Source organism: Carassius gibelio, chromosome A22 (genome assembly GCF_023724105.1).
Source record: "Carassius gibelio isolate Cgi1373 ecotype wild population from Czech Republic chromosome A22, carGib1.2-hapl.c, whole genome shotgun sequence".
Classification (NCBI taxonomy): Eukaryota; Metazoa; Chordata; class Actinopteri; order Cypriniformes; family Cyprinidae; genus Carassius; species Carassius gibelio.
The window spans coordinates 26,033,522-26,044,213 of NC_068392.1; positions in this window are offsets into that span (position 1 = coordinate 26,033,522).

Sequence of the window (10,692 nt, forward strand, 5' to 3'; positions counted from 1 at the left end):
AAGATTGTCAGTTTACAGCTTTCTGAGTCCAGTAATGTTGAAATAGTGATTCTGTTCAAATGAAGTGAAACCAAGCCCAAATCTGCTCAAAAGCTTTTCTCTCTATCAGAGTAAGCTGTTTCATTCAGTATTAAGTGCAAATCTTGCCAAAGTGATAGATGCTTATGCCTTATGAAATACAATGTTTTCTGCAATGCTGTAAGACAGTTTTTAATGTGTTAGAAGTTATATGCACAAAAACTAATGTTAGGACTTCAATGATCAAGATTGTCAGTTTACAGCTTTCTGAGTCCAGTAATGTTGAAATAGTGATTCTGTTCAAATGAAGTGAAACCAAGCCCAAATCTGCTCAAAAGCTTTTCTCTCTATTAGAGAAAGCTGTTTCATTCAGTATTCAGTGCAAATCTTGCCAAACTGAAAGATGTTTATGCCTTATGAAATACAATGTTTTCTGCAATGCTGTAAGACAGTTTTTAATGTGTTAGAAGTTATATGCACAAAAACTTATGTTAGGACTTCAATGATCAAGATTGTCAGTTTACAGCTTTCTGAGTCCAGTAATGTTGAAATAGTGCTGCTGTTCAAATGAAGTGAAATCAAGCCCAAATCTGCTCAAAAGCTTTTCTCTCTATCAGAGTAAGCTGTTTCATTCAGTATTAAGTGCAAATCTTGCCAAACTGATAGATGCTTATGCCTTATGAAATACAATGTTTTCTGCAATGCTGAAAGACAGTTTTTAATGTGTTAGAAGTTATATGCACAAAAACTAATGTTAGGACTTCAATGATCAAGATTGTCAGTTTTCAGCTTTCTGAGTCCAGTAATGTTGAAATAGTGATTCTGTTCAAATGAAGTGAAATCAAGCCCAAATCTGCTCAAAAGCTTTTCTCTCTATCAGAGTAAGCTGTTTCATTCAGTATTAAGTGCAAATCTTGCCAAACTGATAGATGCTTATGCCTTATGAAATACAATGTTTTCTGCAATGCTGTAAGACAGTTTTTAATGTGTTAGAAGTTATATGCACAAAAACTAATGTTAGGACTTCAATGATCAAGATTGTCAGTTTACAGCTTTCTGAGTCCAGTAATGTTGAAATAGTGATTCTGTTCAAATGAAGTGAAACCAAGCCCAAATCTGCTCAAAAGCTTTTCTCTCTATTAGAGAAAGCTGTTTCATTCAGTATTCAGTGCAAATCTTGCCAAACTGAAAGATGTTTATGCCTTATGAAATACAATGTTTTCTGCAATGCTGTAAGACAGTTTTTAATGTGTTAGAAGTTATATGCACAAAAACTTATGTTAGGACTTCAATGATCAAGATTGTCAGTTTACAGCTTTCTGAGTCCAGTAATGTTGAAATAGTGCTTCTGTTCAAATGAAGTGAAATCAAGCCCAAATCTGCTCAAAAGCTTTTCTCTCTATCAGAGTAAGCTGTTTCATTCAGTATTAAATGCAAATCTTGCCAAACTGATAGATGCTTATGCCTCATGAAATACAATGTTTTCTGCAATGCTGAAAGACAGTTTTTAATGTGTTAGAAGTTATATGCACAAAAACTAATGTTAGGACTTCAATGATCAAGATTGTCAGTTTTCAGCTTTCTGAGTCCAGTAATGTTGAAATAGTGATTCTGTTCAAATGAAGTGAAATCAAGCCCAAATCTGCTCAAAAGCTTTTCTCTCTATTAGAGAAAGCTGTTTCATTCAGTATTCAGTGCAAATCTTGCCAAACTGAAAGATGTTTATGCCTTATGAAATACAATGTTTTCTGCAATGCTGTAAGACAGTTTTTAATGTGTTAGAAGTTATATGCACAAAAACTAATGTTAGGACTTCAATGATCAAGATTGTCAGTTTTCAGCTTTCTGAGTCCAGTAATGTTGAAATAGTGATTCTGTTCAAATGAAGTGAAATCAAGCCCAAATCTGCTCAAAAGCTTTTCTCTCTATCAGAGTAAGCTTTTTCATTCAGTATTAAGTGCAAATCTTGCCAAACTGATAGATGCTTATGCCTTATGAAATACAATGTTTTCTGCAATGCTGAAAGACAGTTTTTAATGTGTTAGAAGTTATATGCACAAAAACTAATGTTAGGACTTCAATGATCAAGATTGTCAGTTTTCAGCTTTCTGAGTCCAGTAATGTTGAAATAGTGATTCTGTTCAAATGAAGTGAAATCAAGCCCAAATCTGCTCAAAAGCTTTTCTCTCTATCAGAGTAAGCTGTTTCATTCAGTATTAAGTGCAAATCTTGCCAAACTGATAGATGCTTATGCCTTATGAAATACAATGTTTTCTGCAATGCTGTAAGACAGTTTTTAATGTGTTAGAAGTTATATGCACAAAAACTTATGTTAGGACTTCAATGATCAAGATTGTCAGTTTACAGCTTTCTGAGTCCAGTAATGTTGAAATAGTGCTGCTGTTCAAATGAAGTGAAATCAAGCCCAAATCTGCTCAAAAGCTTTTCTCTCTATCAGAGTAAGCTGTTTCATTCAGTATTAAGTGCAAATCTTGCCAAACTGATAGATGCTTATGCCTTATGAAATACAATGTTTTCTGCAATGCTGAAAAACAGTTTTTAATGTGTTAGAAGTTATATGCACAAAAAGTAATGTTAGGACTTCAATGATCAAGATTGTCAGTTTTCAGCTTTCTGAGTCCAGTAATGTTGAAATAGTGATTCTGTTCAAATGAAGTGAAACCAAGCCCAAATCTGCTCAAAAGCTTTTCTCTCTATCAGAGTAAGCTGTTTCATTCAGTATTAAGTGCAAATCTTGCCAAACTGATAGATGCTTATGCCTTATGAAATACAATGTTTTCTGCAATGCTGTAAGACAGTTTTTAATGTGTTAGAAGTTATATGCACAAAAACTTATGTTAGGACTTCAGTGATCAAGATTGTCAGTTTACAGCTTTCTGAGTCCAGTAATGTTGAAATAGTGATTCTGTTCAAATGAAGTGAAACCAAGCCCAAATCTGCTCAAAAGCTTTTCTCTCTATCAGAGTAAGCTGTTTCATTCAGTATTAAGTGCAAATCTTGCCAAAGTGATAGATGCTTATGCCTTATGAAATACAATGTTTTCTGCAATGCTGTAAGACAGTTTTTAATATGTTAGAAGTTATATGCACAAAAACTAATGTTAGGACTTCAATGATCAAGATTGTCAGTTTACAGCTTTCTGAGTCCAGTAATGTTGAAATAGTGATTCTGTTCAAATGAAGTGAAACCAAGCCCACATCTGCTCAAAAGCTTTTCTCTCTATTAGAGAAAGCTGTTTCATTCAGTATTCAGTGCAAATCTTGCCAAACTGAAAGATGTTTATGCCTTATGAAATACAATGTTTTCTGCAATGCTGTAAGACAGTTTTTAATGTGTTAGAAGTTATATGCACAAAAACTTATGTTAGGACTTCAATGATCAAGATTGTCAGTTTACAGCTTTCTGAGTCCAGTAATGTTGAAAGAGTGCTGCTGTTCAAATGAAGTGAAATCAAGCCCAAATCTGCTCAAAAGCTTTTCTCTCTATCAGAGTAAGCTGTTTCATTCAGTATTAAGTGCAAATCTTGCCAAACTGATAGATGCTTATGCCTTATGAAATACAATGTTTTCTGCAATGCTGAAAGACAGTTTTTAATGTGTTAGAAGTTATATGCACAAAAACTAATGTTAGGACTTCAATGATCAAGATTGTCAGTTTTCAGCTTTCTGAGTCCAGTAATGTTGAAATAGTGATTCTGTTCAAATGAAGTGAAATCAAGCCCAAATCTGCTCAAAAGCTTTTCTCTCTATCAGAGTAAGCTGTTTCATTCAGTATTAAGTGCAAATCTTGCCAAACTGATAGATGCTTATGCCTTATGAAATACAATGTTTTCTGCAATGCTGAAAGACAGTTTTTAATGTGTTAGAAGTTATATGCACAAAAACTAATGTTAGGACTTCAATGATCAAGATTGTCAGTTTTCAGCTTTCTGAGTCCAGTAATGTTGAAATAGTGATTCTGTTCAAATGAAGTGAAATCAAGCCCAAATCTGCTCAAAAGCTTTTCTCTCTATCAGAGTAAGCTGTTTCATTCAGTATTAAGTGCAAATCTTGCCAAACTGATAGATGCTTATGCCTTATGAAATACAATGTTTTCTGCAATGCTGTAAGACAGTTTTTAATGTGTTAGAAGTTATATGCACAAAAACTAATGTTAGGACTTCAATGATCAAGATTGTCAGTTTACAGCTTTCTGAGTCCAGTAATGTTGAAATAGTGATTCTGTTCAAATGAAGTGAAACCAAGCCCAAATCTGCTCAAAAGCTTTTCTCTCTATTAGAGAAAGCTGTTTCATTCAGTATTCAGTGCAAATCTTGCCAAACTGAAAGATGTTTATGCCTTATGAAATACAATGTTTTCTGCAATGCTGTAAGACAGTTTTTAATGTGTTAGAAGTTATATGCACAAAAACTTATGTTAGGACTTCAATGATCAAGATTGTCAGTTTACAGCTTTCTGAGTCCAGTAATGTTGAAATAGTGCTTCTGTTCAAATGAAGTGAAATCAAGCCCAAATCTGCTCAAAAGCTTTTCTCTCTATCAGAGTAAGCTGTTTCATTCAGTATTAAATGCAAATCTTGCCAAACTGATAGATGCTTATGCCTCATGAAATACAATGTTTTCTGCAATGCTGAAAGACAGTTTTTAATGTGTTAGAAGTTATATGCACAAAAACTAATGTTAGGACTTCAATGATCAAGATTGTCAGTTTTCAGCTTTCTGAGTCCAGTAATGTTGAAATAGTGATTCTGTTCAAATGAAGTGAAATCAAGCCCAAATCTGCTCAAAAGCTTTTCTCTCTATAAGAGTAAGCTGTTTCATTCAGTATTAAGTGCAAATCTTGCCAAACTGATAGATGCTTATGCCTTATGAAATACAATGTTTTCTGCAATGCTGAAAGACAGTTTTTAATGTGTTAGAAGTTATATGCACAAAAACTAATGTTAGGACTTCAATGATCAAGATTGTCAGTTTTCAGCTTTCTGAATCCAGTAATGTTGAAATAGTGATTCTGTTCAAATGAAGTGAAATCAAGCCCAAATCTGCTCAAAAGCTTTTCTCTCTATCAGAGTAAGCTGTTTCATTCAGTATTAAGTGCAAATCTTGCCAAACTGATAGATGCTTATGCCTTATGAAATACAATGTTTTCTGCAATGCTGTAAGACAGTTTTTAATGTGTTAGAAGTTATATGCACAAAAACTTATGTTAGGACTTCAATGATCAAGATTGTCAGTTTACAGCTTTCTGAGTCCAGTAATGTTGAAAGAGTGCTGCTGTTCAAATGAAGTGAAATCAAGCCCAAATCTGCTCAAAAGCTTTTCTCTCTATCAGAGTAAGCTGTTTCATTCAGTATTAAGTGCAAATCTTGCCAAACTGATAGATGCTTATGCCTTATGAAATACAATGTTTTCTGCAATGCTGAAAGACAGTTTTTAATGTGTTAGAAGTTATATGCACAAAAACTAATGTTAGGACTTCAATGATCAAGATTGTCAGTTTTCAGCTTTCTGAGTCCAGTAATGTTGAAATAGTGATTCTGTTCAAATGAAGTGAAATCAAGCCCAAATCTGCTCAAAAGCTTTTCTCTCTATCAGAGTAAGCTGTTTCATTCAGTATTAAGTGCAAATCTTGCCAAACTGATAGATGCTTATGCCTTATGAAATACAATGTTTTCTGCAATGCTGAAAGACAGTTTTTAATGTGTTAGAAGTTATATGCACAAAAACTAATGTTAGGACTTCAATGATCAAGATTGTCAGTTTTCAGCTTTCTGAGTCCAGTAATGTTGAAATAGTGATTCTGTTCAAATGAAGTGAAATCAAGCCCAAATCTGCTCAAAAGCTTTTCTCTCTATCAGAGTAAGCTGTTTCATTCAGTATTAAGTGCAAATCTTGCCAAACTGATAGATGCTTATGCCTTATGAAATACAATGTTTTCTGCAATGCTGTAAGACAGTTTTTAATGTGTTAGAAGTTATATGCACAAAAACTAATGTTAGGACTTCAATGATCAAGATTGTCAGTTTTCAGCTTTCTGAGTCCAGTAATGTTGAAATAGTGATTCTGTTCAAATGAAGTGAAATCAAGCCCAAATCTGCTCAAAAGCTTTTCTCTCTATCAGAGTAAGCTGTTTCATTCAGTATTAAGTGCAAATCTTGCCAAACTGATAGATGCTTATGCCTTATGAAATACAATGTTTTCTGCAATGCTGTAAGACAGTTTTTAATGTGTTAGAAGTTATATGCACAAAAACTTATGTTAGGACTTCAATGATCAAGATTGTCAGTTTACAGCTTTCTGAGTCCAGTAATGTTGAAATAGTGCTGCGCCTAACCTGATTTTACCAAGTGAGACATGTTCCTGGGACCACATCGTTGTTGACCCTGGAACAACATTGTGATTAACCAATCAGATTTGAAGAACCAGTTTATAGATTTTGTGAAGTTTATGCTTAAAATCAGTGTTTGGTGCTTGTACATCAGTGTCATTCATCTATCATTTCCTCTGATTTTAGGGATTACTCATGGTTAAGGTTAGGTTTAGGTGTAGGGATATGGTTAAGAATATATTTTTGGAGTAAAATGTTGTTCCAGGGTCAACAAAATATGTTGACCTAGGAACACATCGGACTTGGCAAAATCAGGACGTGCTAGTGCTGCTGTTCAAATGAAGTGAAATCAAGCCCAAATCTGCTCAAAAGCTTTTCTCTCTATCAGAGTAAGCTGTTTCATTCAGTATTAAGTGCAAATCTTGCCAAACTGATAGATGCTTATGCCTTATGAAATACAATGTTTTCTGCAATGCTGAAAAACAGTTTTTAATGTGTTAGAAGTTATATGCACAAAAAGTAATGTTAGGACTTCAATGATCAAGATTGTCAGTTTTCAGCTTTCTGAGTCCAGTAATGTTGAAATAGTGATTCTGTTCAAATGAAGTGAAACCAAGCCCAAATCTGCTCAAAAGCTTTTCTCTCTATCAGAGTAAGCTGTTTCATTCAGTATTAAGTGCAAATCTTGCCAAACTGATAGATGCTTATGCCTTATGAAATACAATGTTTTCTGCAATGCTGTAAGACAGTTTTTAATGTGTTAGAAGTTATATGCACAAAAACTTATGTTAGGACTTCAATGATCAAGATTGTCAGTTTACAGCTTTCTGAGTCCAGTAATGTTGAAATAGTGCTTCTGTTCAAATGAAGTGAAATCAAGCCCAAATCTGCTCAAAAGCTTTTCTCTCTATCAGAGTAAGCTGTTTCATTCAGTATTAAATGCAAATCTTGCCAAACTGATAGATGCTTATGCCTCATGAAATACAATGTTTTCTGCAATGCTGAAAGACAGTTTTTAATGTGTTAGAAGTTATATGCACAAAAACTTATGTTAGGACTTCAATGATCAAGATTGTCAGTTTACAGCTTTCTGAGTCCAGTAATGTTGAAATAGTGCTGCTGTTCAAATGAAGTGAAATCAAGCCCAAATCTGCTCAAAAGCTTTTCTCTCTATCAGAGTAAGCTGTTTCATTCAGTATTAAGTGCAAATCTTGCCAAACTGATAGATGCTTATGCCTTATGAAATACAATGTTTTCTGCAATGCTGAAAAACAGTTTTTAATGTGTTAGAAGTTATATGCACAAAAAGTAATGTTAGGACTTCAATGATCAAGATTGTCAGTTTTCAGCTTTCTGAGTCCAGTAATGTTGAAATAGTGATTCTGTTCAAATGAAGTGAAACCAAGCCCAAATCTGCTCAAAAGCTTTTCTCTCTATCAGAGTAAGCTGTTTCATTCAGTATTAAGTGCAAATCTTGCCAAACTGATAGATGCTTATGCCTTATGAAATACAATGTTTTCTGCAATGCTGTAAGACAGTTTTTAATGTGTTAGAAGTTATATGCACAAAAACTTATGTTAGGACTTCAGTGATCAAGATTGTCAGTTTACAGCTTTCTGAGTCCAGTAATGTTGAAATAGTGATTCTGTTCAAATGAAGTGAAACCAAGCCCAAATCTGCTCAAAAGCTTTTCTCTCTATCAGAGTAAGCTGTTTCATTCAGTATTAAGTGCAAATCTTGCCAAAGTGATAGATGCTTATGCCTTATGAAATACAATGTTTTCTGCAATGCTGTAAGACAGTTTTTAATATGTTAGAAGTTATATGCACAAAAACTAATGTTAGGACTTCAATGATCAAGATTGTCAGTTTACAGCTTTCTGAGTCCAGTAATGTTGAAATAGTGATTCTGTTCAAATGAAGTGAAACCAAGCCCACATCTGCTCAAAAGCTTTTCTCTCTATTAGAGAAAGCTGTTTCATTCAGTATTCAGTGCAAATCTTGCCAAACTGAAAGATGTTTATGCCTTATGAAATACAATGTTTTCTGCAATGCTGTAAGACAGTTTTTAATGTGTTAGAAGTTATATGCACAAAAACTTATGTTAGGACTTCAATGATCAAGATTGTCAGTTTACAGCTTTCTGAGTCCAGTAATGTTGAAATAGTGCTTCTGTTCAAATGAAGTGAAATCAAGCCCAAATCTGCTCAAAAGCTTTTCTCTCTATCAGAGTAAGCTGTTTCATTCAGTATTAAATGCAAATCTTGCCAAACTGATAGATGCTTATGCCTCATGAAATACAATGTTTTCTGCAATGCTGAAAGACAGTTTTTAATGTGTTAGAAGTTATATGCACAAAAACTAATGTTAGGACTTCAATGATCAAGATTGTCAGTTTTCAGCTTTCTGAATCCAGTAATGTTGAAATAGTGATTCTGTTCAAATGAAGTGAAATCAAGCCCAAATCTGCTCAAAAGCTTTTCTCTCTATCAGAGTAAGCTGTTTCATTCAGTATTAAGTGCAAATCTTGCCAAACTGATAGATGCTTATGCCTTATGAAATACAATGTTTTCTGCAATGCTGTAAGACAGTTTTAAATGTGTTAGAAGTTATATGCACAAAAACTTATGTTAGGACTTCAATGATCAAGATTGTCAGTTTACAGCTTTCTGAGTCCAGTAATGTTGAAAGAGTGCTGCTGTTCAAATGAAGTGAAATCAAGCCCAAATCTGCTCAAAAGCTTTTCTCTCTATCAGAGTAAGCTTTTTCATTCAGTATTAAGTGCAAATCTTGCCAAACTGATAGATGCTTATGCCTTATGAAATACAATGTTTTCTGCAATGCTGAAAGACAGTTTTTAATGTGTTAGAAGTTATATGCACAAAAACTAATGTTAGGACTTCAATGATCAAGATTGTCAGTTTTCAGCTTTCTGAGTCCAGTAATGTTGAAATAGTGATTCTGTTCAAATGAAGTGAAATCAAGCCCAAATCTGCTCAAAAGCTTTTCTCTCTATCAGAGTAAGCTGTTTCATTCAGTATTAAGTGCAAATCTTGCCAAACTGATAGATGCTTATGCCTTATGAAATACAATGTTTTCTGCAATGCTTGAAAGACAGTTTTTAATGTGTTAGAAGTTATATGCACAAAAACTAATGTTAGGACTTCAATGATCAAGATTGTCAGTTTTCAGCTTTCTGAGTCCAGTAATGTTGAAATAGTGATTCTGTTCAAATGAAGTGAAATCAAGCCCAAATCTGCTCAAAAGCTTTTCTCTCTATCAGAGTAAGCTGTTTCATTCAGTATTAAGTGCAAATCTTGCCAAACTGATAGATGCTTATGCCTTATGAAATACAATGTTTTCTGCAATGCTGTAAGACAGTTTTTAATGTGTTAGAAGTTATATGCACAAAAACTAATGTTAGGACTTCAATGATCAAGATTGTCAGTTTACAGCTTTCTGAGTCCAGTAATGTTGAAATAGTGATTCTGTTCAAATGAAGTGAAACCAAGCCCAAATCTGCTCAAAAGCTTTTCTCTCTATTAGAGAAAGCTGTTTCATTCAGTATTCAGTGCAAATCTTGCCAAACTGAAAGATGTTTATGCCTTATGAAATACAATGTTTTCTGCAATGCTGTAAGACAGTTTTTAATGTGTTAGAAGTTATATGCACAAAAACTTATGTTAGGACTTCAATGATCAAGATTGTCAGTTTACAGCTTTCTGAGTCCAGTAATGTTGAAATAGTGCTTCTGTTCAAATGAAGTGAAATCAAGCCCAAATCTGCTCAAAAGCTTTTCTCTCTATCAGAGTAAGCTGTTTCATTCAGTATTAAATGCAAATCTTGCCAAACTGATAGATGCTTATGCCTCATGAAATACAATGTTTTCTGCAATGCTGAAAGACAGTTTTTAATGTGTTAGAAGTTATATGCACAAAAACTAATGTTAGGACTTCAATGATCAAGATTGTCAGTTTTCAGCTTTCTGAGTCCAGTAATGTTGAAATAGTGATTCTGTTCAAATGAAGTGAAATCAAGCCCAAATCTGCTCAAAAGCTTTTCTCTCTATTAGAGAAAGCTGTTTCATTCAGTATTCAGTGCAAATCTTGCCAAACTGAAAGATGTTTATGCCTTATGAAATACAATGTTTTCTGCAATGCTGTAAGACAGTTTTTAATGTGTTAGAAGTTATATGCACAAAAACTAATGTTAGGACTTCAATGATCAAGATTGTCAGTTTTCAGCTTTCTGAGTCCAGTAATGTTGAAATAGTGATTCTGTTCAAATGAAGTGAAATCAAGCCCAAATCTGCTCAAAAGCTTTTCTCT